The sequence below is a fragment of the Protopterus annectens genome, chromosome 5.part1 (assembly GCF_019279795.1).
Source record: "Protopterus annectens isolate FY-2018-M chromosome 5.part1, PAN1.0, whole genome shotgun sequence".
Taxonomy (NCBI): domain Eukaryota; kingdom Metazoa; phylum Chordata; order Ceratodontiformes; family Protopteridae; genus Protopterus; species Protopterus annectens.
Window position 1 is genome coordinate 459,562,837 of NC_056736.1, and position 25,873 is coordinate 459,588,709.

At 40.7% G+C, this 25,873-nt stretch overlaps 1 protein-coding gene across 2 annotated transcripts in view; it reads right to left on the reverse strand.

Moving 5' to 3' along the window:
- LOC122803484 (galactosylgalactosylxylosylprotein 3-beta-glucuronosyltransferase 1-like) overlaps positions 1-25,574 on the reverse strand; it is a 783,044-nt gene extending 757,470 nt beyond the window's left edge. For both annotated transcript variants that reach the window (XM_044073112.1, XM_044073116.1), the window contains exon 1: positions 25,093-25,574. The gene's annotated coding sequence lies outside the window, so the exon portion shown is untranslated. The remainder of the gene's footprint in view (positions 1-25,092) is intronic.
- Between the last annotated feature and the right edge of the window lie 299 nt (positions 25,575-25,873).

Genomic DNA, 25,873 nt, shown 5'->3' on the forward strand with positions numbered 1-25,873 from the left:
TGTGTAGGTAGGCATACTCAGTACAGGAATTGTCCAGTTGTCCTGCGAACCTTGTGCTAATGTCAACAGTAAAAAACATAAACCCTGCAGAAGTCAGTACATTAACATTCCCAGTATAGTCACATAAATGTTGTGTAAGCATTTGTAGTGGTGAGTAAAACTCTACACTGATAGCTCAGTATTGGAAGTGGCAACAGTCAGGTCTGAGTACAACATGTACATCACTGTCTACACCTCTAGCTTAATTTATAAGACATATACCAACCTTCTGACTTACACAACAGTGTCCACAGCAAACAAGCATGGGACCCACTCTGGAAATCTGAAAGGGCTATGCCTACATACCTTAGCAATTTATAGCATTGGGTTGCTATGACAGTGAGCACTGCAATTACCACTCAGCAGGCTGTATGCATTTACCAAATGCTGGGCAACAATTGGTGTAGAGGGCATCACATGCACATGTGTAGATACCTATAAAAGCAGATAGTACTTGCTATCCCCACATGCAATCATTACATTGCAAGTTCCACATAGTGAACAACCCCAAGCAGGAAAAAAAAATAAATAAATAAAAAACAAACAGTACGTTTATGTACCAAAAAAAAAAAAACATACACAGACGGACCTGGAAGGGACATACAGGTATGTAACAGTTTGTAGTTACCAGCAGGTAGTAGATGGCTATGGTTAGTACTATAGATCCTCTGATACATGCATATATGGCAGCAGTAGGTATGTATGCACTGATGCCATGCATAAGTATTGCCATGGAGAAATTGTTGGGTAGCTGTGTGCAGTGGGACATTAGTGTGACATTTGTAGCTCAGCAGTACATGTCAAACATCTGAACATGTTATCTATGGTCTGTATAGTACTGCGTTTAATGGCAGTTTGGGGGAGCATTGCAAACACCTAGATAAACTTGGATGACACAGAGTAAGACATGCATGATAGTCACATAATGTGTAGCTTAACATTGGCAACCGCTGTAGCAGGCTAGCATAGTAATGTATCATTTGCAGCTATGTATACCCTTGTACTATTACTGTATGCACACATGTGACAACTGTCCGTGTTGTAGCAAGGCCCAACAGGTCATCCATGAGGTGTATGGACTTACAACAGTGTGGACCTTGTGTCTGTATGGCATACACATATGTCGAAATACATCTGTGTCTGATTTATAAGCATCTGAACATGTGCATAGAGCAAGGATCATACTGCAACTGTTTGTGAAGGGTACATTTATATGTTGGTGCAGGTTGTTATGTGTATATATATATATATATATATATATATATATATATATATATATTGGTTGTAGTGTGTGTCAAACAAGACAGCATACAGTGCTGGCATATGACATGTGTTGTTTAAATGCCATGGGTATGCTTTGTTAGGTATATAGTCTTCCAGATAGGGGGTCCTGCTAAACATATATGGGGTGAGAACACCTTCCATGCATTCTGCACAAGACTGTACAATATTATTACATAACTGTATCCCCCTCAACCTTTGCATAATTGATATTCCCACCATGAAAGGTGGACTGTATATGTGCTGATATGCATATCAATGTGTACACCAGTGGATGTTGAAATGTACGCTCCAGCTGAATGTTGTACATGTATTTCCATCCCTGTTGTCAAAAGCCCTGTTCCCATTAACTAACACATAGGTGGTAGTGTACTCAACACCGAAGGTGTGATATGAGACTATGGGGCACAGGCGGACAGTAGTGTCCCTAATGATGATCACTGTGTCACACTAGTCATGTAAACCTAGTACAGTCCACATGTCGTCAGTAAATGTGTGTCATCCATGGAAACAGAGGTCAGGGTTCCACTCCACTCATCAGTCATAACACCCATCATAGAGTACAATGTCCCTGTTGGTATGTACCTCAGAAGACATCCACAGCAACAGTAGATGCCAGACACATACCTCACAAAGATTATTACCAGATTCCAACAGATGCCCTATGCTGACTGTCTTACAAAACCACAGCTACACTGTGCCACATACCGCCTACCCAGAGGCTACCCCTGCCTAACATACAAAGCTATGGCAAACCCACAGGTGTTGGACGTGCTCCATGTAAACAGATGGAACACCAGACAAGATACACACTCTACTGATCAACACCTTGTAATGTAAAAAGCAGAACATGCTCGACTGGCACATCATCATCACAGACACATACCATACTGTGGAGCTAACTACCTATCAACAGCATATGAAGGTCCTCATTAGCAGTTACCATCAATAACCATGATGACTGCATGTGAGATAGGAAACACAACCCGGTAATCACCCCTGTGGCTCTGCATGACAGGGGCACATGAACCTACATTACATGTATGTTGTAGTGCAGGGTACCATATGTCTAGGCTTCCATAGGCCCTATGTATAACAGCCTATCAGCTACCTAGGACATGATACACACACGCATGCACCTGTTGCATCACATGCTATGTGAGGTTGACTGTGTGTGATGGAGAATGTGTATGTGAATGTGTTAATGATGTGTATATGTGTGATAGCCTAGTGGGAATCTGTGTATACCACGGTATGTAGTGTTGTAGCTCTAATCCCATCAAAAGGTCTGTATGCTATTGCCAGGCAGGAAAAGCAGTATGGCATATGTTGTGACATAGTCCCATGGTGTTGAATGGAGTATGCCTTTGTAGGCTAAAGCAGTACATGTATGCTTATTGATTGTTAACACTAGTGAATACAAGTCACATATGGACTGTAGTACTACCTGAAGCTGTATGCTTCAACTGCACAGTATGGTTTATATCCACATGGCTTGGTAACACACTTTTGTTTGTTACCTGTAGTCCACACACACATCACATACCTCAGGCATGAGGTTATGTATATGCTGACACACAGTAATGTATGATACACAGGTAACTGTAATCTGGGTTGCCATACCTTTGTGTCTTGTAGGTATGTCTGATGTGTGTGTGGGTATGCCTGTAACATGGCCTCGGTGGCATGTGTGTCAGAGGATATAGGTGCGTATCTAGCAACATGTATAGTGTAGTACAGCAGTATGACACTTATAGTGATGAATGTGCACATATGTTACTGAGGGGTTTGCTATCAACAAGTAGTGTGGTGTACTGGTAGTACCGTAACCGTACTGTACATTGATTTAAATGGATGACAAATGTCTGTATGCATTAGCTTCATATACGCCTCCTGTGGCTAGGTGTTACATTGTGTCACATACAGTGTGCCATGTACTGTTGTATAGTCCTACATACTGGTTTCACTTTGTGGCTGTGCAGAACATGGTTTGGTGTATAGAATGTGCCAGGCACTGTCAGGCAATTGTGGGCTTAGCAGTCATATGTGTCATTAAAAGTGTGGATCTACTGAGAGCCAATAAGTTGCTATATATGGCATTACATTGATGTCAGTACATTAGAATGTTGAGTGTGCAACATGGCTTATTCACAACTACTGTTTAATTGTCTTCCAGGGTTATGGCACACAACAGAAAGCCAGCCTATTCCCCTAAGGAGGAGGAAGTTATCATAGATGCACTCATCCAACATTATAACCTTCTGTTTTCAAGACCCTGCCAGGACCAGCATGGTCATACTGCACTGTGGCAGGATGTCCGTCGGGTGAATGATGTAGGCATGAATAACCAGACTTATGAGCAGGTACGCCATCACTGCAGTGATTTAATCAGACATGTCCGGCAGCATGCTTCCGATGTCCACAGACAACAGCTTGCCACAGGTGGTGGTGCTGCTACACATCCCACCCTCACCAGAGTGGAAGAGCTGCTCCTCAGCTTGGTGGCTCCTGACCAACCAGTACAACACACCTGTGTCATCATGGAGGCTGGAGTCACCCAGCACAGCGACAACGAGTGTGCAGGTAACATGGCATATCCGTATACCACTGTTATCCCAAGTGTTATATGCATTAATCAGATATGTACTGTGTATGCAGAATATGTGGGGCCTGGTGTCATGCAATACTGATAATTTGGGACATTATCTGTATGCCTGTGACTGTCACCCCATGTACTACTGTATAATTGCAGACTCACAGCAGCAATACCATAGTTGTTGACACTGACATACTGTCTCATATCCTTGTAGGTCCCTCTGTTGTGACAGCAAGACAGCAGACCCATTCTGGTGAGTGGGCTACAGTCAATATCGCATATAACATGTGCATGTCATAGGAGAGTTGTAGGCCATATAGACATGTTAAACACCTACACATAGTGCATGCTCTGCATGTTCTCTGTGTGACTATGCACTTCCCAGTGACATGAGAAGCTGACTCATACACATGCAACACACAGAGCATCACAAACAAGTGGGGTACACTGTAGTGGACATTGTATAGGCATAGTCAATACACATGCACACAACATACACCACTTTGTCATATGCAGTATGTGTTAATAAGAAACACATGGCATATGTAGACACCTGCTGTAAGGTCATACTCCAGTATCCCATATGTCATCAACACAGCACATATACTATACCTGGGGGTAGAGGCCTATCATGTGGCGGTGTGACACGCGTCAACACACAACACAGTCATGTTAGGCAATGCTCCCTATTGAACACCTGATATGACCATGTAACGACTGTCTGTGAACTGTTAAATGTAGCCTTAGTGGTGCAGGTCAGGTACAGCAAGATATCTGCCAGTGTGCCATGCATCATTGGCCTTGAGTGACCACATGATGCTGCCTGATGATGGCTCATGGTACTACACTACATCCAGTTACAGTACCTGCAGTACTACACATAGCATTTATTGTTAGACACCTGACAGTTGTATGCATCCAGACATGGTTTGTATCCCTATGAGTGATGGTGCACAGGACATTGGAAAGTGTTTCAGACTTGCAGTGCAATGTTGTGTCCATGTACACATTGTGTACCAGGGTGAGGCCAATCACTGAACAACACACATGCATCAACGATATGTATACTGTTATCTACAAGGACTCTCTACACTCACACTGCATGCTGTCGAGCAACACACATCCTGCATGCTGACACGTGTGAGAGGACTCTTTGGCTTGTGATACTGTACTCCACCATCAACCACTAATGACTGTGTTCCATATTGCTGTTGGTGTGTGTGTGTTAACTTGAATGTGTAGTGTATTAGTCTGCATGTGTGCATGTGTGCACTATATGCTTTACTGGGAGCATTCATTTCCAAAGCTGTATTTGTGGGATGCTGACATCATCACACTTGGCAAAGAGGTATTCACCTTTCCTAATGTGGTTTCACAGTCTCCAAAAAGGCCACTCCTCTCAAATGGAATCTTTCACACACATTCACAGGATTCAAACCACTGCCTAACTATGTTATGACACTAGGGAGATACGCATTAACACAATGCGCTATATACTTTACTGGGAGTATTGATTTCCAAAGCTGTATTTGTGGGATGCTGACATCATCACACTTGGCAAAGAGGTATTCGCCTCTCCTAATGTGTTTTCACAGTCTCCAAAAAGGCCACTCCTCTCAAAGGGAATCTTACACACACACTCAGCAATTGCAGGATTCAAACCCCTACCTAACTAGATTATGATGCTAATGAGATACGCATTAACATGATGCGCTATATGCCTTACTGGGTGTTTTAATCTCCACTGCTGTATTTGTGGGATACTGACATCATCACACTTGGCAAAGAGGTGTTCACCTCTTTTAATGTGTTGTGAAAGTCTACAAAAAGGGAACTCCTCCCAAAGGGGATCACACACACACAAGACACATACACCCCCACAGCAATTGCAGGATTCAAACCCCTACCTAACTATGTTATGATACTAGTGAGATACTCATTAACACGATGCGCTACATGCTTTACTATGTGGTTTCTATTCTCCTGCTATATTTATAAGATGCTGACATCATCAGACTGGACATGATAATTTGTGTGCACTTAGTGTTATGCAATCCCAGGAATGAACCTTGTGGGTCAGCAGGTGTGAACATCTTGAGCAGGAATCCACAATTCATAGCTTGTGTGATCTATCTGTAGGCAAATTACCATTCCTTCATATGACAATACATATTTATGCACAGATTGTTGGTTTTGTGGATACAACATGTGTCTGTGATGTTGGTAAAGGGCTATTCAAAGTCTATGTGGGACCTGTGTTGCTCCTTTCAGTGATGTATGTCCTGGGTGGCTGCCTTGCAAGAAATCTAGCAGGTTTGGGGAACATGATCTGCTCATTAACATACCACAGACGTTTGGGTTGTGTGTTTGTCTCGGATTACAATAACTCTGTTCCTGACTGCAATCATGATGGACTCCATGGCCTAGCAGTTTGGACTTCATAAGCTTATAGGACTATAGTTCCCATGGTCTGTTGTGCACCAACACTTGTGGGGTGTGCTACATGTTGCTGTAACACATTCAACAGTGTAAGATCCTGTAGAGAGTGTGAGGCTCAACAGACTGTTCATGTGCAGAGTCTGTTTGTTCTGTTGTTCACTTATGACACATATGAAGAAACAATGTTATCCACGTGATGGGATTCATTTGGCTTTGGGAGGAGCAGTTTACACATTCTACATGTGATATCTCCTGGTATGATGATAGGGCCTTTTGTCACTGGGAGGTGAGTATGTATGTATGGGCCTGTCTGACAGGATGTCGACATTGTCAGTCAGGTACAGTTGACCCTGACTCAGGACATATATGACTGTACATTGCTATTTCTGACATAGCTGAAGGAGGTGTAATGTTTCTGTCTGTACTCCTTCGCAGATAATCTTTCCAAAGCAACAACAAACCTGAACACTAAACCCCTGTTATACTCTTTTACATACTTAACACACTAATGATCCTTTGTGATCAGTCAACAGTGTATGTCATCATTATATCCTGGCATGTCCAAAGATCGGTTTCGTGTGTACTCTCCAGTGCAGCTGGTGCATATTGGAATTTTGACGCATTGTTACTACTGCCTTATGTACACAGAGAACACTGTCCTCCTACCAACAAACTCAGATATATGTGAGAGATGCAACTGTACAGACAGACAGGAGGCTGAGCTCTCCCAAGCCGTGACTGGCACAGTCTATCAGGTGGTGAAAGTAACCACACACACCACAAATCCAGTCTCACATGGACCTATGACAACAGCAAACCATATACATTAACACACAAAGACATACTCGGAGTCTCTAAATATACTCTGCCTAAGCAGCAGAGACATCCAAAGCAGACACATAAACAACTGCTAACCCACAACCATACACACATATCACATAGTTCACAAAGTCATTGTGCCACACAGTCACTGCCCTTAGGCCTACACAACACACCTCAAAAACTTGTATTAGGTGACTGTAATTGTCGGTAACAATGACATCCCACTCACCAGGCTGAACAAGGAGAAGGTCACTTTGTGCTGTCTGTCGGGTGCCAGGATCTGTCACATGACACATGCACTCTTGTCAGTCCACTGCAAGTACAAATATGGCTCCATCATTGACCATGCTGGTGTGTAACCCCTCAGACGTTCCTCCCTGGACTACATGACAAGAGACATACAGGAGCTCTCTGATCATGTAGCCCAGGCCAGTATGACCCTGACCTTGTGTAGCATCTTACCCTTACCAAGTAGTATATCACAGTATACAGACAAACTGATCACTTTTAACAGTTGCCTAACATATTGTTGTCATTCAAAGGGGATTCAGCGTCTGTCAGCCTGGGATTACATGCTCAACATGCCACGTAGATTCGCTATGGACGTCATGCACCTGCCACCCCTAGGCTTTCACAGACTGGCTTAGGCTCTTGCCACACCCATAGTGGCTGTTTGAAATGAGGCTCAGAAGATAAAACCACCTCCATAGACATTACAGGGTAAAGGAAAGGGAGAGTAATGCTGCTCAACAACAGATGTCTAACCCTTAGAATGCATGCACTCAGGACTCACATCAGTATGGAGTCTGTCAATATATGTGCAGTAACAGACACCTGGTTCAGGCTCCCAAAAGCACACCAGCACTACCAGGTTTTACTTCATACCATGGTTTTCGGACACAAGACTCGGACTGGACAACAACAATAGGGGGGGGTATTCATAAACATCATTCATACACACACCTCCGGGTTGGTAGCACTGCAGAAAGCATCGAGGAATGTACATGTGCAACTGACAGTGGCCCAAACTGCATTTCAGTTTGTCAACTGCTACAGACCACACTCCCAAACTCGGGAACAACACTCACTATTCCTGGGAACACTGGGGAATGTGAAGGTCTCTCCAAACACCATTATATTGTGTGACTTCAAATACACAAACATTGACTGGGAATACTACTCAAGCACTGACACCCTCGCACAACAGTTGCTAGGATTGTTACACTCAAATGCTATGGCAGACCTGGTCACCACACCCACAGGGGGTTAAACCATGTGGGACCTGATCATCACCAACATGGGGACTCTATGTTCCACACCAGAGGTATACCCCTCGTTGTTAAGGTCAGAACATACATTCATCTGGCTGGACATATATATCCCATACACACACACACATCCTAGGTGATCTCAGTGACGTACTTCTCATGAGCAATTGTCACAATTATACAAACCGAGGTGGTATCCGTCAAAGACCCTGGAACAGTGTTAATTATGGCTCAGACCACTTAATCCTTTACAGACCCATTCTATGGACAACTACTGGAATGCATGGATCATGCTATCCCAGATAACTACAAGACTCACTCCTCCAAAGGCAGGGGACCTGTCTGGTGGACCGCGGCCATTAATGAGCTATACAAGGACAGGAGGAGGCTACTATATGATAAAGCACAATCACAATCAGGAAGGCATCTCTGATCAGTACTATGGTATAGCTACGATCACTTGTTGATTCATCTAAGGCCCACTTCTAATGGACACTTGCAACAGACACTATGGACAATCACAAGGCCTTCTTTAGTTATGTCATGGACCTGGGTGGGAACTCACAGATATGCTGTGAGTTACTGCATAATTACAAAAGATACAGTGAACCCACTGACATTGCAAACATCCTGGACAACAGGTTCAGTGGGAATGTTTCCCCACCATCCCTCCTGCATTGCACATGTCCATCCCAACAGGGTGTAGCCTCCCTGACATCACAGATGAACAGGTGAGTGCTGCCCTCTCCATAGCTGACAACACAGCATCAATGGGACAAGACGGTGTCCCGGACTACGGCTTACACGAGATTCATGACGAATTTCACACTCACATTATGTCACTGTTCAATATCAGAGTTACTACAGGATATGTACCCATGGAATGGCGTACAGCTACAGTGTTCCCGCTCCAAATTGCTGGTGCCACAAGGGACCCTGGACAATATTGCACTATATGCCTAACTGTCCTGGTCTGCTAAGCTATGGATCGTATCATCATGGAACACATACACATAGACATTGTTAACTTACAGACACTGAATCCTACACAATTTGGCTTTGTTGTGGGCAGATCTTGCCTCTTGCACCCGTTTGATGTCTTTAAACAGTTAACAGGTCCATAGACATACAGAGGGTTGTCCACACAGCCTACCTGGAGCTCGCACAACAGTTCAACACAATGCCCCACTCGGCCTTTATACATAAGATCACCGGATTCAATATCTACACATATGTCACAAGATGGATTGCTAACTGGATCATGGATAGCACCCACATGGTCAGTATTGCAGGTGCCATGTCTGACTATACACCAGTTACACGTGGCATCCCACAGGGCTCAGTCCTGGGACCTCTATTGTTCTGTGTATATTTCTGAGACGTACTGGCTAACACAGGATGAATATGGCTGACCATGTTTGCAGATGACTGCAAACTGTGTGCCATAATTGACTCCCCAGCAAGCACAAGCATCCTCAGAAAGTGTCTCACAGAGATGGATGACTGGTGCCAGAGCCATGGCCTACAGCTACCTTCCTTTAGATGCATAGTCATCACCTTTGGTACTAACATCGTGCCCACACATTATCACATAGGTGATGATACATCACGTACAGTGTGTGTTATTTGTGATTTGGGGACATGAATACTTAGTACTCTCGCCTTTGACATTCACGTTGCCAATGTTGTTGGACACACCTTCCATATAGCCCACCTTATCCCATAGGGTTTTACATCCAGATCAGGTGGGGTCATTGTGCCCCTATACTCATCAGGCCCATGCTTGGATACAATGCCCCATTTCAGATGTACTTACCCAACACCTGCAGCAACTGGAATGTCCACAAATGTACCTAACCATGTGGATCTAGGGACTCACACAGATGGTATGTGCAGTTTGCCTATGGTGACCCCAGCTCTCCTCAGTTGCTTACTGCCTACTTGGATGCAGTCTGTGCCTGTTTGAAGCCATGTCCATCACAGCATTGATGGACAGGCTCCACATCAGGATATCAAAGTCCCTTACAGCTACAAGCTCCAGGGACAGGTACGTCAGCAATGATGTTAATAGGACATGCTGGAGGGGCAGATTCCCATCCCAGAGGCTCCACTCACTCAGGAATGAGATCACAGTCCCATATACGCAGAGACCCACACTGACCACCTACAGGTGACATCTTCACAGGTGGATGGGTGATCATATGTTTAGCACTGGGATATGTTCTGGGTCCCTGCTAGACAGAGGCAGAATGGAATGAAATGAACATATGTGGGATATCTTTTGTGACATACTATTTACAGGCACAGTCTACTAATCTAGCAGGGTTGCAAAATACAAACACACTGTGGCTAGACTTCTACATACCCTCGGGCAGATAGCCTAGTGTCAACCTCTGAATCTATGCTAATGTTCGGGATGCGCATTGTTCAGTGATGGTACTGATTGCAGGTTTTGTTTCTACTTTGCTTTCCCACTTTCTATGAACAACCTAGGTATCTGCATAACATATTTGATTATGACAGGGTTTCACTATATTATATATGTGTCAGTTGTCATATCACTGTGTGCACATGGCGGATTGGTGAATAGTGCAAGGTTCCTGGGTTGACACATGCAACTGACAGATATGTGTGGCCCACTGCTATACTCAGACATGCCCTAAGTGTGTGAGCATGCCCAGTTCAGACTTTCACTGTTTTGTTGCCTGACATTTGTCTCATATATTTAAGTGTGTGAGCATGCCCAGTGTGACCTTGCAGTATGTTGCTGTCTGAGGTCCACCACATTTGTTGATGTGTGTGAACATTACCAATATTAACATTTATACTATATGTGTGTTGAATATCAGGTTCTATTCTTACTGCAGGCCTCACCTTTGTGTCTTAACTCGACAGGGATTATGCTATGCCTGCAAGGTTTCCATGAGATACTTTGCATTGACTTCTCAACATTTTTTCATACAAGCTGACCATTGACATACTGTCATGGTTTAGTGGTTCTGTACTATGACTATAGTGCACTGTATCCTGGGGTCGAGGACTGTCACTGCTTCATATTTTCATACATGGCAGAACAAACTGCTTCATGAAAAGTGAAGCAGATATGAACATGTTAACCTGATTTTGCTGAACTATGCCCACATTTGACCAAACTTGCATAACATTGCTCAGTGTTGACCAACATTGCTGAACAGTGCACAATATTGCTCAACATTGCCTGTAGTTGTGCTACTTAGTGTGTGCAATTTTGTTTACATATACTAAATAGTGGTGAGAGCTGTTTAGCACTGCTTTATATTGCTTAACACATAGCAATCATGCCTCAGGTGGTGCTGCAGGTCTGCCTATGTCGGATGCACGATTTATACTCCCTATACATGTTTGTTAACAGGTAGTGTCAAGTAAGGCATCCCTTTTACTATATGTGCGAGTCGGAGAGAGCTAGCATTTCCAGGTTTCCTACTGAGCCAGTGTATATGCTATGCATTGCCTCTTTCCCAAGGCCAAAGCATACTGGGCACTCCTCCTTCTGCTTACTGGGGCAGGCTCAGGTTGTTCCTCCTCCGAGTCACGCTCTGCCTGTGATGGCCTTGGCAATGGTGGGGGGCTGTTGTGCCTGGCCCTATGCTGCTCCTGCTGCAGTTGTTTTTGCAGGATCATATTGTGTAGCATAGCATATACCATGACTATTTGGGTACATGTAGTTGGTGAGTACTGCAAGGCTGCACCAGATGTGTCCAGGCACTGGAACCATGACTTGAGCATCCCAAACACACGCTCGATTACATTTCGTGTTTGTGCGTGTGCCTCATTATGGCATTCTTGTTCAGGTGTGTGTGTATTTCTGATGGGTGTCATCAGCCACAGCTCAAGTGCATATCCAGCATCCCCCACTAGGTGACCATGAGGGATGTCCCCATTGGCAAATGTCTGGTACAGCTGTGTCAGATGCCAGATATGGGAGTTATGGTAGCTTCCAGGGCAGCCAGCACACACATTCATTATTATGCCCTGGGCATCACACACGACCTGGAAGTTGATGGAGGGGTAACCCTTGCGGTTATAGTAGACCCTACCCCCCTCACCGGCTGGTGCTTTGATGTGAATGTGCACCCACTACCTCAGGGTATTCCGCTATTTGCGGGAAGTGATGCATATTGCTGGCCAATACCTCATGGGAATTGGGGAAATATACATGCTCACCGACATGTGCTGACATGGCATTCAGGAACTGGTGCAGTACCCTGGATGCTTACGCCTGTGAAATCTCCATCATATCGCCAGTTGGTCTCTGGAAGGTACCTGTTGCTAATATTCTTAGGCCAACACATACCTTGGTTTCTACTGGGATGGGTTCCCCTCTGTTGGTTCTGTGTGTGAGGCTTGGCCTGCACAGCTCAACAATTTGCTGCATGAGGTCTCTGTCCACTCTATAGTGCTCCACTATCTCCAGCTCATGTAGCCCCTGGTAGGTTACCCTAGGCCTGTACACTCTTCTCCGTCTCCTCACTGTGGGTTGCTCGGCAGCATTCACATTGTCACTACCCTCAGCATGTTGCATATGTCGCCTTATAACAGCAATGGCAGCCCCTAACATTTCTTTGTCTCAGTAAAGCTTTTTCAGTTTTCACTTCTATTAGCTTACTGCAGTGTTGCAGTGTCTCTGAGAAAAACATAGTAGAAAGTAGTTTGCTGAGTTTTAAGTGCTGGGCTCGGCTAGTGTACTGCCTGTGTAATTGCCTGATTCTGATTGTTTTCACCTGCTAGCTCTGCTAGTACTCCCTGGTTAACTTCCTACTATTTGTTGTGCTTCCTTTTCCCTTTCTGTTTCCTCAGGGGGGCAGTGCCACGCACACAAGCGCAAACATGCGCACAGCAGCTCACACGCACGCACACATGCTTACACGGGCTAAAACTTGCTTATTCTTGCTAACACATGCGCACACAGGCACAAACATGCTTACACGGGTTTCAACATCCTTACACTTGCTTACTCCGGCTTAAACGCACGCACACAGGTGCACACGCGTGCACACATGCTTACTCAGTTTTACAGGCGTGCACACACACGCATACATGGTGCAGGCATTTCTACAAGAAACTTTGGTGTTGTTCACAGCATACACCTTCAATTTCTTGCCTTTAGCTAGGGTACCTGTTGACACACCTTTTCCAGTCATTAGTATCTGACAGCTGACACATGCCACTCTACTCCAATGAGCTTCACTTCTCTAAAGACATACCCTCCTCATGATGTCGCTTATCTTCTACTCTGTTACACCCCTTATCCTACTCCTACACTACACTGACCGTGCTCTTTTGCTATGTAAACTTGGGATTCACTATCCTTACCCTCATTTGCATAGGATTGCCTACTAATGCTTGGTTACAACTCTTAGACTGAGCTTTCCCCCTTAGCCACCTCTACTCAGTAGCCATGTTGTCTTTGGACTGCCATTTCCTTGCATTGTATATTGGGGATTGCTGTAAAATCCACATTTCTGCATTTTAATTATTGGTTTTCTGGTTTTTACAGTGCACCGCATTTGCACGGTGCTGCGCTACACTTAAATATCAGCGATCGGGAAAAACAAAAATTATGTTATTTTATTTTTGCATCGGTGGACATTGCCAATGGCCAAAGTTTTGGCCATTAGCATGCTTACTCGACTGGATGCATCCTTTTTTCTGAGCTGTCAAGGCTCCGTTTTGCTATTTGCAGAAACGTACTTAGTTGTCAATGGAGTACATTTCTGCAAATAACACTACTCTTAATCGGACAGGTTAGGGTTTCCTGAATCGCAATTTTACCTCATTTGCAGGCCTTTCAGCAGCAAATTAGGTAATTTGCATATCCTAGCCCTGTCCATGTAAGGGGAGTTTTAGGAGCTCTCTTACACGCCCCAGCTGGCTGTTCCTGGATCGCTTGGAAGACATGTTGGCTGCATGGAGTCTTACTCTACTCTTAGACTCCGTGCAAGCCTTTGTGAATCCGGCCCATACTGTTTTATTTTAATACACAATAATAGCACACATTTCTGATACCTAATCTGAAATAGAATTAAGTTCAAGAAGCGGCAAGTGGAGTAAGAGGTGGTGTGATACATGACAGGTCAGACAAGGGGCCCCACAAAAATGGTTCAAGTTTGGCTCCACAGTTATTAAGGCCAGCCCTACACTGATGCAATGAATACCCAGGAGCAGGAAGGGTCCCATTACATGGTGATTATTTGGAGATGAATCCTGGGAAAAAGTATTGGTAGTTATTTATTTAGCACTGTCTCTTACAACAAACTTCCTCTTCTGCTAGTAACAAAGCAGACTGGATTACTGCATTTTCTGCGAAAACACCATTTTGAATCCAAGCATCCAGTCTCAGAATAGTTACTTGGCTCTGTAGGAAACTCCAGTCCATTAAGGCAATGCATCTTTTGGCATAAAGGAATGACGGTTTGTGTGTGTGTGTGTGTGTGTGTGTGTGTGTGTGTGTGTGTGTGTGTGTGTGTGTGTGTGTGTGTGTGTGTGTGTGTGTGTGTGTGTGTGTGTGTGTAAACGGATTTATTTTAAGTCTCATCTGAAAAACATTTACCTGCTTTGCACATCTTTATATGTTACCCTTCTGAAAGGTAATTATCAGTGCCTTAGTTCAGCACAGTGTTTTTACATTTTAACCCTTTCTTTCCTCTCTACTGAACGAACATTACAGGTTTATACTGCTTCCCATTCTTTTCATTAGCTTCCTGTCGTGATTTGCTTCTACTGCATTGTTACAGCTTTTCATTTTTAAAGATTCCTTAATATTTCCATTGTTACAGCTTTTCATTTTTAAAGATTCCTTAATATTTCCATTGTTACAGCTTTTCATTTTTAAAGATTCCTTAATATTTCCATTGTTACAGCTTTTCATTTTTAAAGATTCCTTAATATTTCCATTGTTACAGCTTTTCATTTTTAAAGATTCCTTAATATTGCCATTGTTACAGCTTTTCATTTTTAAAGATTCCTTAATATTTCCATTTGACAGTATGTTCAAATTCTGAGTACAATGCTCAAATTCTAAAAATGACATCTTTCTAATTCTTATACTACCTTGTTCTTGGACACTTTTTTGGTACTATCAACAAGTCAAAGAAATTGTTTCTTTGGGATACTTGAAGTAATGTGAGCTGGTTGAAAACTCTTATGTTAAAAAAGCTGTACCAATTTACTTTCTTACTAATGAAATAATTGCCCAGCTTATATCTAACTTTGTATATAAAACAACATAAAAACCTATGCAAACACTGTGAAAGGTATATTTTACCTTTAGTAACTACTACTAATCTTTATTCCTTACAAAAGCAACCTGTTTACTAAATAACAAAGCTGTCATCAATATATTGATTTAGAAAGTTATCTTAGGAAAACTGTCGCTCATGTTCTTCCTTCCAAGCAAGGTACATACATGCATGCATGTGAATGTGCCATTGTGGTACCACTGGCAATACCAATCTTTTTCCAAAAGTACCTCTTTTGAAACCAGTATATATTATGTATAACAACAGACTCATGTATGGTTAAGGCTTTGCAAATCTGATATCATCATTAAAGGTTAATCATTTGACATTCTCTCATAATGATAAATAGTAGCATATAGAAAGCCGATATTGAAAGTTGTAACTTAGTGATCATCTGTAATTGATTTTTTTTCATTCAGATTAAGCAAAAAGTCCTTGACATCTCAAATATAATCTCAAGTGTACTCTATTAAACACTTCTGTATGCAATCTAAAAAAGGAGGTTTCTTGTGTAGTGAAGACACCAGTTGAAACAAATGGGTACATGATGAGATGACTAGATTCGTACATATTTTGCACCCTGTGAAACAAGTGACAGGGAATATTTAACCTGTAAATGCTTATAAAGAAATGTAGATATTGCTATATTCAGATAATAAACCATCCAGTATAATTTATATTGATTAAACGTTCTATGCAAGTAAGTGAAATTATCCTCTTTAAACAGATGAATGATCACTCCAGAAATGATAGATCATTTTGCCATAACATTGTCCCAAAACTAGGTAGCAAATTAGTGGTGCAGAAAAAAATCATTGTAAAACCAATTCTTTTCATTTTTCCATTTCATGTTTAGCAACAAAAAAAAATTCTAACAGTATGATTTTTTAAGAAGAATATTAATAACATTGTCAGAAACAACTTCTTATTTTACCAGTGATTCTTGTGGTCCTATCATTGCTTCCTTATTTTGTGTGCTGTTTTCCCTAATGCAACTTCTTCTTCTTTTGGCTTCTCCCGGTTAAGGGTAGCCACAGCAGATCACCTGTCCTCATGTTTGGCAGTGGAGTTTTATAGTGTCGAGTTGCCAGTCTGGCACCCAACCTTCCACAGAAGGCACACACAGACACACACACACACACACACACACACACACACACACCTAGAGCCAGTTTAGAGTGTCCAGTCCACCTGCAGCATGTCTTTGGGATGTGAAAGGAAACTGGAGCACCTGGAGAAAACCCAAACAACCACAGGAGGACATGCAGACTCCGCACAGAAGGCACCCCAGCCGAGGATTGAACTGAAGAACCTCTTGCTGTGAGGCGACAATGCTAACCACTGCACCACCATAGCCGCCCGTTTTCCCTAATGCAACTACAGCTCTAAAAAGAAGTTCTACAAACTACCTGAGATAAAACTCATAAATAACACTTCTACTCAAACTTAATAGAGAAGTGAGCAAAAAAAGTATTTTACCAAAACATTTCTAATATTAAAACATCATCTTGTCATAAAGCAGGTCTTATTGTCTTAAATTGTATAAGCTGTTGAAAAGGCCCAATACTGTCTACATACAAACTAAATACCACTGCATTTTTTGGTAGACACGTTTTACCAAACATGCCATTGCAGAAGTTGTTAAGAGTAGTAGAAAGTAAGAAAGGAGATGAGAAGTTCAGGTTCAAATCAGCTTGCAACACAACCAATCAGATGTTTGCAGTGAGATAGATAGTGGAGAAGAAGCTAGAGATGAAGAAAGAGTCCAATTGGGCATTCCTAGACTTGGAGAAAGCACATAACGAGGTCCCAAGAAAGCTGGTTTGCGCAGTCCTCACAGAGGAGTTTCCAGTTGCAGTGAGCATTCATTGGGGTTCAGCTTTGAACTCACTGGAATTTCTACTAATGATAGATTGCATTAGTGAACAGGTTGGAGATGACAGATGAACAAAGCTGCTGTATACAGATGAGGTGGTATTATAGGGAAATGAAATGCAAATTGAAGGCACATGGGATGAAACTGAGTACAGACAAGACAATGGTCATTGCAGTAAACTGTGGAAATCATGACAAGATGAAAACTGAAATAGAAGGGAAAATAGTGGAGCAGATTGACAGCTTCATGTATTTGGGAAACGGGGTTAAAGAGAAGGAATGTCTGAATGAGGAAGTCAAAGCTAGAAACATTGGGATTGCAGCCAACTGGCACAGAGTGTTCCTGGTACTGCGTGACAGAAGAAAGCCAAAAAAACTGAAAATAAGGTGTACAAAACAGTTATGTGACCAATACTTCTGGATAATACAGAAACCTGAGAAATGAAAGCAGAGCATTTGAGGAAGCTAAAGGTCATGGAGATGACATTACTGAGGTGGTAGGGTGTACACTGTGGACCAAATGAAAGAATGATGACATTAGAAAATATATCAAAGTAAATCCAGTTACAGAGAAGGTCAAAGTGAACAGATAAATGTGGTTCAGACATATTTGTAGGAAAGCAGAAGATGATTTGGTGAAGAAGATTTAGGACAGATAGGAAGAAAACAAGAGGAAATGAGGATAACCACCAAAGAAATTAATAGATTGTGTGAGAGAAGACCTAAGACAGCCCTGCATAACTGTGTAAGAAGGTAACTGAGTGGTATTAATTTGAGAGAAGTGATGTCGGTTGACATGATAACCTAACCCCATGTTGAAAATGGCAAAAAAGGGTCGATGATAATGATAATTATGATGAAATTGATAATGATAATTATGATGAAATTCAAACTAAGTCTATAACGAAGAAGAGGCACTTTTATATTTAGTGCACTAACTCCACCAGCTCCTAATAGCATGCAGTCATTATTTACTCATCATATTTAATTAAACATTCTATCCTTAGGATATTACGTGTCTGGAAGAGGCATTTTTGCAATTTGAAATTCAAGTACTCATTGCAGCATGTTCTTTCATTATGGGGTAGCACTACTCTGAAAATACCCAATCAGATATGTAAATAAAAGAACATCAGCTAAGAAAAGCATAAATACCTCTGGAGACATCTAAATGGTCATTGAGGCAGTTCTAGTGTCGACTAAACATGTAGCAAAGTATTTGGACAAAGGAAAGAACAATTTTGGTAGTATATGTAGCTCAGAGATGTCACGCACAGCTTAAAAAGGATGACATTTAAATACATCAGAGCTCTGAAGGTTCAGAATATATGGAATGAATAGAAATGTCATCTCATGATCTCTCCTGTCATGTCATTGTGTCAACTCAATTGTTTTGTAATCAAAGATGAATAGAAGGGTGCCAATCAAGCAGCCATTAGACGAGCCAACTCACATAGGATTCCAGCATCTAGTCAAATAAGGTCTGTAGCAACGATTCATTTACTCGTTTTCATGCACCCCAGTGACCAGATTAGTCACCCTGTGTTACTGCAAAGAGTATTTTGAATGAATGAGCTTAGAGATCACATCCAAATGGATTTTCTGTTATAACATTATTGCAGTCTGGTTACATTAATTCTGGGATTAAAGCCACAAAAGCACTATGAGCCACATGGGCTAGTCTTTTTGGGTGGAAGAATAAAAATGGTTTGACACCCCCTACCTGCCCCTAAGACATGGCAATTGAGCTGACGCCAGCAATGGCAGCTATGTATACTGTATGCACAAATTGTCAGTGTAATTAATTCATATCTAAAGTTTTGTCACAATTCCACAGACTTGTTCCAAGCATCTAAATCACTCTAATACATCAGTACTGATATTATCGTCCTGTTACAGCAGCAATGATGTATGCGCTTAAGCAGTGTTTAGTATAAAAATATCATACACTGAGTTCTATTTAACTGTTGTAAAAGGTTTTGCCTATGTCATATTGGTATATATAGCAAGAGGGCTGTAATTTTACTGGGATACTGAATTTGTTGTTACATGAATGTAAGTTAGTAAAAGATTATGCTTTAAAATATACACGCATAAAAAATGAAGTGAAGCTTACGGTGGTCATGAAAACATGGTCACTTAATGCAGACACAGTACTTGAACCATTGCATGCCATTTGCAGTGGTTTGTATGATGTAATGAACAGAAATGAACCCCTGTTTTTAGGATAATGTTATGCAGTGCTTTCAGTCTCAAATTTATCTACCAGTGCATCATGACTGACTTGACAGGGACATCTGCCAGAGTGGGTAAATGAGTGTTTGTGAAACAAAAATCTGATGGGGAAGGGGGTCTTGGTTTGGTGATAACCAAGTGTGTGTATACAAATTTTACACATATGTCCAAGAATCCCATTTCTCAACAGGCATAGCTGCACAAGAAATCTTTCTCTGAGATGCATCAACATCTGAACTCATTACAATAAGCTAGAAAGTACAGAGACAAAGAGCCCAGCATGGAGGTATGGAGGACTTTGCACCTCATAAAAAATTAAGAAATTATTTGAATGCAATTTCTAGAGCAGTATTTTTCAATCAAATCTACATGTGGTGCTGCTGGATTGACAAGTTGATATACACTCACGGTGATGTCACAGGAGAATAAAGTACATGTAATTACAAAAAAGAGTGTAAAGCTGTATCAAGAACGTACTTAAATGTTTAATTTACATATTTAATCATATGAACTTTCCTTCAATGCCCATTATGATGTAGAATTGGAATTACCTATTGATGATGCCTCTAATTTGATCACCCTGCTACAACAGATAGAACTCTGTTTAGTCTTTCATATCTTTAACTAGTGTGCATACATTACTGATATGCAGCTTGCAGAAAGTCTAATTTTTAGGCTGAAAGCTGCTTGACATCTGTTAGATCCCAATGAGCAGAAAAAAATGTGACTGGGGGATCTTTCTGTCTGAAGCATAGGTTTCAACCATCAGCTATATTAATGCGACCATCATCAAATTTGCAGCACTGGCATTTGCAAAACTCATGAAAGGTACCTGGTTCTGATAAAATGGTCATTTCATCTTGAACACAAATGATACATGTATGGAATCAGGTGTAAATATTTTGCTGTAGCCAAAGAGTGAAAGACAAAAAATAGTTATGAAAGAACCTGATTCTGTTCCAGTTACTGACAACAGATCAGTGTTGCATTGCTCATTATGAACATGTTCACAAGTTTCAGTACAGAGCTTGCAGCAGTGGCTTTTAGTCATTAATAGTTATTATGTATGTACTACTCGTCTTCTCTATGGATTTTGATGGTATTTTAGATACAGCACACTCACAGCCATTGATGTTTGACTGTGCAAGTCTCTGTTTTCTAATGTGGCCTTGGACCATAACTACCCAAACTAATCATACAAACCTATTTTAAATGTTTGCATTTAATTTACTTTAGGCAGTTGAGGTGACATCAACAGGATGCAATCATACAAGTTTCAAGTCTTGTCATTACTAATAGTATGTTATTACAAAATATTTTTCCTGTGACTTGTTATTCCAAGCATGAATGTGCTTATTGTTGAATTATAAAACCGTGTTCACAGCTTGTTGCCATGGTAAGATCCCAATGTGCTGAGTACACTGTATGACTTCAAAGCAGACAAAAGCAACAGTTACATGTAAGATGCTGAAGGCTCCAACACTGAAGAATTCATTCTTGCAAGGTGAAGTATGGGGTTATCTTTAGATTTTGCTCTCATGTGCCAATGCTTTAGTCATTTTACAATTTTTCATTCTTCTGTGTTTAATTTATAAAGCACAGTGTTGCCTGGAAATATATTGGCAGTGCTCAGCAAAATTATTTCTTCTTAAATATTAAAAGATTTCAAAGATTTTAAGACCCTAAATTATATGCATGCTTTAATTATTTATTTTTTTAAAGCCCTGGGAAAGTTCCACAGAGTTAAAGCCCACTTACAGGGTAGAGATGTGGAAGAAACACTTTAACATTCTGTCAAATGTACATTACAACAGATTAAAGATGCAAACATATTAAACAAACAACACAATACCATAGAACATCTCTGACATCAAGTAACACTTCAACATGTGTAATTAAATCAATGTATAAACACATAGCACTGTATTTCAGTGTAGTACAATCAATCAGCTATGATACAATGGTGGTAATCAAAAGACAGGTGTATTTATGGAAGTGAGGAAGGTTAATAATCAGATATTTCTAAAGGAACGTCATAATAAAGCCTCATACTAAAATACACCTTGATTTCTATGTAGTACTGGAATATAAATTTATACAAAAACAGGGATAAAGTCAGAAGATAAAGGTCATGACATGATGTATAGAGATTAGAGAAGCGAGTGAGAACTATAGAGAGATAAGGGAGAGAGTCAGAAAAGCTGAATGAATATCAGATTAGTAAAGAGCAGTGCAGGATTAGAAACAATCAGAATGAATACTAGCAAATGTAAAATATGACTGCTGTTTATTGAAATATTTAACATATCATTTTCATATTACTTGTTCATCAGTCCTCTGTTTAGCATGGAATGTGAGAAAGATGGAGCCAGCTATAAAACAAATGCTACATTTTAGAAGGTATTTCTCTGCTTTGTGACTGATCAAAAGACAAAACAGTGGGAATGATCTGCAGGATGTCAAAAACCTATCTGATATGCATTATACACCTACAGGTAATCTGTGGGTACTCACTACCTAGCCATTGTCATGTACATACCTTATTGTATTTTCAGTGGTGCATCTTATGAGGTACTTACACAGCTCAGTTTCTGCTATTTCTTGCTAGAAGGTATCATTAAGAATGGCAAATCATTTTAAAATTATCTGCAGTTATATCTAGCAAAGATGTATTTGTAGACATTACTCCTGTCTCATGGAAGGAACACTCAGAATTAATTCTGTTGTTACACTTCCTTGTTCATATTCTCTGCTCTACCTAAGTGGCCTATATCATGTCTGATGGTACGTTTTATTTCCTCAGGAAATCTGGTTCTTGAAGTCACCATGTATTTGCTAGGGACTATGTCAACTAAGTCCACAGGAGATGTTTGTTTATTGAAGGTTTTCAAAATGAGACTGAAGGTAGATTTGTTTGGAGAAGTAGCTATAGACTGAGTATAAAGGTGCCTTATATTAAACATTTCTGCTGATTTGATATTTAATAATGATTATTAAATGAATTGCTTGCTGCAGACATTAAAAATCCATGTTTATTTGGGGCAGTCCAATAGTGCAGTGTACTTTATGACAGACCGGAGTCTTTATGTTAAGATACTTAACAGATAGCAAAACTAAATAAAGTATTATACAAATGTAGAGTTTCTTTAACATTGCTTTTAACTTTCAAGGTGCATGGTAAAATATATAGCAAATGCCTGGGTTGTGGGTAAAAAACGACCAAGGACCAGCCATTCTACCATTTAATAAGCAAACAAACAACTAACTACACGCACACATACACAGATACATACAAACATAAATAAATCCATGTCCTTTAATGGTGCCAGCTGACAACATTAAACTATAATAAAATACAAAATAATAAAAAGGTCCATGCCACCAATGAAGGCAAAAAAACTTTTATATAAACACATAGATTAGCACTTTCGTCTTGAGACAAGACTTCTTCAGATCAGATCAGATTAAATTATAATAACATATTTCCTACCAAATCACTTTTTATACTGCCCCTGTCCTCATGTTTCCCCATTTGTTTTCTAGTATTCAGTTACTGTTATAGACAGCACATTGTACTGCATAGATTCCTAATGCATATACACTGTGTGCGGATTTTGGAACAATGCTAGTATAACCAGAATTATAGAATGTCAAGGAGCTTCGAACACCTGTAAAAAGGCTGAGAACATTCACTAGCAGCTTGGACACTGGAGGGCACATGTAGAGAGGATGGGAAATAAATGGCTTTGGCTGAGCTATCCTAATGGGAGGTTTGTCAACTTCTTCTTGCAGGCAGAGACTTTCCATTGCCCTATCAAGAGGGTTGACCCTGGTTAGGGTTTTTCTTCCCCTTCATACCAAAAAAAAAAAAATCAGTGCCCACGGCCACATATATAATGACCAGGTGCTAAGTGTTGCCCTTTTGAAAGGGAGGCTGGTGATCTTAACATATGAATGGCTATTAAGACCATTCTCTCCCTGAACAGCATGCGTCAATTTGTGCCTAGAATTATAGCAGAATTTCCTCACACCTACTGCCTTCCTAATGTAATGAAGGGAGAATGGAAGTATTGTGTTAATGGAGGGGAGTGGCAGAGGGAACATAGAGGCAAAAAAAAAAAAAAAAAGAATTCCAGTAAGAATGAAATAATAGTGACAGCAAGCAAAACATATGGAAATATAGTGTTGAGTAAAACACAATTTAATAAGCTTCATTTTATAGTTCAGGGTTTGATTCTCTCAATCTCCACTTGCAATCTATGACTCAGGGCTATTCAGCAACCCCTTTAGCCAGACCTCACTGCTGGATTACCCATATAAATAGCATTCAGGTACACTCACTTAACACAGGAATACATTAAGCTTCCATTGTCTCCTATAATCATCAGTGAACATGCCACATTCATTAACTGCCGTCTTCTGATTCTTAGCATAATGCTGATATACCTGCTGAGACATGAGGTTTAATAAGCTGTTAAGTGAAAAGTATAATTTGTAGCCAGTGCATGGTTGTACAATCATCTTGTATACCTGAACAGAAATGACATACATCGAAACATATAAGCAATATTCTGCTTAGATGTGCTTCCTTATCTTTTTGCTGCCTCATTTTGGCTGTCACTGGGGCAGTCTTGTTCCTGTAAATGTAAACATCGGGGCACACTATCAGTAGGAATTACAAAAATTTGACTATCTGTTTTAGATATATCTTCCCATGCTCCTTCTTCCTAGATTAAATATTGAAAAACAAAAATTGACAAGGCATTTTTGATGTTTTTTGATATTATTATGCAGAGCTCTACATCTCTGATAACTAAAGTTGGCTGGGTACAATTTCACTTATTTTCCATACAGACAGCACATGTTATGAAGTCAACAATTTGGGCCAAAGCCTACAGTGCCAGTGTTTATAACTCAAGGTGGTCATAAGGAAACGTTGAAAGAGCTGATGCTCATGATGTTATAGTTGTAGTGACATTTTACCTGTAACTGCAATACACTTAACACTGGCCTGTCTTGCAGACAGCTATTCATGTAGGCAGTGCATTGCTGTACCGTGACTTTCTAGAGAAAGCACATGAATTATTTGCTGTATAGTCCATAGAGATTTATGGAAATACATTTACACCTGCTATTCCCATTTCACTAAAAATAATAATAATACTAACAATAAAATATGCTTGATTCAAAATCAAATTTAATTAGACATAAAACAATAAACAATAATAATAATAATATTCTAAAATGCACATGTACTTACCTTAAAGAAAGTACCCAAACCATCTTATATTGCAAGCAAGCGTGCAGCATCTGATTCTTAGATAATAAAATTCAGCCTGTGGCATGACAAGCAGAAATCCACATTAACTTTTCTTTTTTTGTGGACTAGTGTTCAGCTGAGAAACCCCATCATTCACAGCATGACTGGGGAAAACCTTCAGAGGGGGCCAATTGTTAGCAGTCCACCTTTACTTCTCCTGACTGACTGTAGAAAGCTGATTACTGCAGGTGCTGCGATCGGCTTCAGAAAAGAATCACTACATAGGCACTCACACTGACAGATCCAGGGACTTCTCATCACACTGCTGGCAAGTATCACAGACAAAATTAACTAGGATTTCTTTCCCTGCTATAAAACTGTCTGTAGAGAATTGTTAATGATTATAGAAAGCCGTAGCAAGCAATGGTGAACTAGTATTCTGCATTGCAAAGACTGTGTTTTAAAAACAAATCATAATCCTACTTTATTGTTATAGCATGAAAGAATAATTCTGCAGCCTATTGGGTAGCATTTTTGTAGAATGATCTGCTCTCATTGGTCTAAAACAAGTCCACAGGGACAGTGATAAATGAACAAGTGGCCAGCAGAGCTAAGATGAGATGATTGCTTTTGGAAATGCGGTTTGGTACATTGATTGAGCTTACTAATGAATACAAAAAAAGAGAACAAATTTCCATACCATCCAGTTTGCACTGCAGTGTTAACTCAGAGATGTTATACTGCAGATGAATGAGAAATGAGAAGTCTATTTCTATTAACC